We start from the raw sequence: 3767 nt of genomic DNA on the forward strand, positions 1-3767 counted from the left end.
TTTTTAAGAACTGATATTTTTAGAAACTAAATTTCTTTTAACTAGAAAGGTGTATTTTTTAAATATGTATTCTGATAATGAGCACCAAAAATAGTTACGAATACTTTATTACAACAGTGAAGTTTGTGTAATTTTCCTCAACTTAAAAGAATAAGCCTGATACAAATTACAAACAAAAACTAATTAAATTAAATGACTTACAAAAAAAATAATGCCGGTAACTTTTCCATTTCCCTTAGCTTTTCAACGAGAAGTGGAAACATTCTTTTCATGTTTTCTGAACTAAAAACTGAATCAGGACTAAGATTCCTCAGAACCACTTTGGCCTGTAGCAATGAATAAAAAATTATTAGTTTTAAATTCTGCATAATAAAGGAAGGAATTAATACTTTTGGCTAAAATATTTTAATAGTTGTCTAATCTATATTTCTGTGCTTCTTTCAACTAAAATATAATAAAATAATTACGAAAATATAACATTGTGTAAAGAACCATCAAAGAAATATACAAATCAATGCACCAAAGAACAACGACAACAAAATGACTAATATATACACATGCATACATACATGCAATTTAACATGCAATTATGTAAGGCAACACAAATCAGTCAGAAAGAGGTTGTTCTGTAAATGATGCTGGTATCTCTATGGCAGAAGGTGGGATAAATCAGTTCCTCTCCATGTCATGGATAAAAAGCACTTTCAAATACCTTTTGAATGTTTTTAAATGACAAAATAAATGGAAGAAAATGTAAATTAATTGTGTTTCTGAATGGGAGGAGGTTACCTAAGTTAAAATGTAATGGAGAGGCGCCTGGGTGGCTCACTCGTTAAGGGTCTGCCTTCCGCTCAGGTCATGATCCCGGGGTCCTGGAATCGAGCCCCGCATCGGACTCCCTGTTTGGCGGGAAGCCTGCTTCAGCCTGCTTCTCCCTCTCCCACTCCCCCTGCTTGTGTTCCCTCTCTCGCTGTCTCTCTCTCTCTCTGTCAAATAAATAAATAAAATCTTTAAAAATTTAAAAAAGTAGGGTGCCTGGATGGCTCAGTCGTTAAGCGTCTGCCTTCGGCTCAGGTCATGATCCCAGGGTCCTGGGATCGAGTCCCACATCGGGCTCCCTGCTCGGCAGGAAGCCTGCTTCTCCCTCTCCCACTCCCCCTGCTTGTGTTCCTGCTCTCGCTATCTCTCTCTCTGTCAAATAAATAAATAAAAATCTTTAAAAAAAAAAATTTTAAAAAGTAATAATGTAATGGAAAAAACTCAAATGGGAAAAGTCTAATATATGTCACTCACCAAAAATGAGAAACCTCGATGTGTGACAATAAAACAAACTTCAAAATATAAAGACCATCATCAACTTATTTAATGTAAATATGCAAAACTTACATGACCCCAGGTGAAGGTTTTAATATACAAATAGTTCCTACAAACTGAAATAAAAATCATAAAAGAAAAAAATCCGAAGATAAAAATGATAAAGGAGTAAAGAATTCTTCTGAGCTACTGTTACTATGATTTCAATCTCTGCTGCCACGGAATCAAGAACACTGACTGTGGATAGTGACAACTCTGTTCTTGTCTACTGTAACACTGAACAGGAACTGGTGGGCTTCTGGGATATGTTTTAGGAAGCACAAAGGATTAAAAAAAGAGCAATGTCCTTTTCCTCTTTCTATTCTATCTCAGAATCACTAGATTTCCAGTTTAGCCTAAAATCCTAAAATGAAAATTGAAGACTAAAATAATAAAGTAATAATAATAATGATGATGATGACAACAATGTAAGTCAAGAAAACAAGGAACATAGGATTTTGCCAAAAACATGTGAAAATTACCTCCTCGGCATGGCCATTTTTGATCCAACTTGTTAGTTCTGCCTTTAAGCTCTCTTCATATTTTCTAGCATCCAACTTTTTAATGACTATTTTATTCTTAAAATGAATGAATTTCTCTGGATCGAACTCCTTGAAAAGAAATGTCACAAAATTAAATAAAATCATGCAAGAAAATCCAAAGATGTTTCTCAATTATGCATTTCATTTAACAGAATTACAAGCTTCTTGAGAGTACAGATTATTGACGTCTTTTTATCCCCCCAATGTTTCCAGTACATAAACCTAATAGGATGGATGAACTCTTCGAAGAAAGAATGCAGAGCAAAACCACATAGAAGATGAAAACAGACAGCAATTAGGTTGTAAAGAGAAAAGGAGAGTACAATGAGAAAATGAAGGAATATGAATCCAAGATGTAAAAGGAGACTAAAATATCCTAGCATCCCAGAAACTGAAAGAAGAAATATCTTCCGGAATTCAATGGCATTACACACCATTAAAGTAAAACACAATATGTTAGCAAGAAGAATGTCTTAGAAGGGGTGATTTTATTTTGGAAACAGTCTATAATTTTAAAAGATTAGATGCCCATGATCAGAAAAGGTGAGACTTTGTCTTTCTGAACAGCAATGTTACCATCCACTATAATAAAATTAATTCAAGTTAAATGTGTAATTATTTCTTACCTGGGCCCTGGGCCAGCTTTCCCAGAACTGAAACATGGTATCATAAAGCTGGATGGTTTCTCGAGGGGAAAGGGTAAGATCAGAAGGAAATCCATACTTTTCAATCTACATTTAAGATAAAATTAAAATTTTTAATATTCTTTCATTTTATCTATGGTCTGTCCTTTGCCCTGCGAACCTGTGTAAAATCTCTGAACATGAGACTGCATTATGTCAACAGAGTCCATGTCAACATAGTAACTGAATATGTTATTTTTGGAATGTAAGCATTGTGTGCTCTTATTAATACTACTTGAAAGTGGTAAATTATTTTGCCTCACTAAAAAACATATATGTAAGATAAATCCAAAAATTATCACAATTTTTAAGATATAAATCTTATTTCTGTCACTAGAATGCTTGTGATTTCTTAAGTCTCTTAGCCTTTTATAGAAGGCTGAGTTTCTTTGTTTCTAAAATGGACAATTCTGCCTGTGCCATAGATTTGTTGCAAGAATTAAGTTAGATAATGTATGTAATAAGTCTAGTGAAGTACCTGTCACGTGGTTGATGCCTCAACTGTCAATGATCAACTCACAAGTCTTAATTTTTTTTGTATTTTCTCTTAAGATTTTTTTTAAGATTTTATTTATTTATTTGAGAGAGAGACAGACAGAGATTGCCACAGAGAACATGAGCGGGGAGCAGAGGGAAAAGCAGGCTCCCCGCTGAGCAGGGAGCCCAATGCGGGACTCAATCACAGGACCCTGGGATCATGACCTGAGCCAAAGGCAGACACTTAACCGGCTGAGTCACCCATGCGCCCCTTCTCTTATGATTTTTTTCTTTTTTTTTTTTTATTAACATATGATGTATTATTTGTTTCAGGGGTACAGGTCTATGATTCATCAGTCTTACACAGTTCACAGCGTTCACCATAGCACATACCCTCCCCAATGTCCATCACCCAGCCACCCCATCCCTCCCACCCCCACCACTCCAGCAACCCTCAGTTTGTTTCGCAGAGCCCATAGTCTCTCATGGTTCATCTCCCCCTCCGATTTCCCCCCCTTTATTTTTCCCTTCCTACTATCTTATTTTTTTTTAACATATAATGTATTATTTGTTTCAGAGGTACAGGTCTGTGATTCATCAGTCTTACACAATTCACAGTGCTCACCATAGCACATACCCTCTCCAATGTCTATCACCCAGCCACCCCATCCCTCCCACCCCCCACCACTCCAGCAACCCTCAGTTTGTTTCC

At 35.9% G+C, this 3767-nt stretch overlaps 1 long non-coding RNA gene across 1 annotated transcript; it reads right to left on the reverse strand.

Moving 5' to 3' along the window:
* Positions 1-240: 240 nt before the first annotated feature.
* LOC145718179 (uncharacterized) lies at positions 241-3435 on the reverse strand. Its single transcript, XR_014141627.1, has 3 exons — positions 2522-3435; positions 1836-1964; positions 241-326 (listed from the first exon to the last, which is right to left on the reverse strand). It is a non-coding gene; the product is annotated as an uncharacterized LOC145718179 (long non-coding RNA).
* Between the last annotated feature and the right edge of the window lie 332 nt (positions 3436-3767).

The sequence above is a fragment of the Leptonychotes weddellii genome, unplaced genomic scaffold (genome assembly GCF_054177405.1).
Source record: "Leptonychotes weddellii isolate Sample4059 unplaced genomic scaffold, ASM5417740v2 HiC_scaffold_11769, whole genome shotgun sequence".
NCBI classification, from domain to species: Eukaryota; Metazoa; Chordata; class Mammalia; order Carnivora; family Phocidae; genus Leptonychotes; species Leptonychotes weddellii.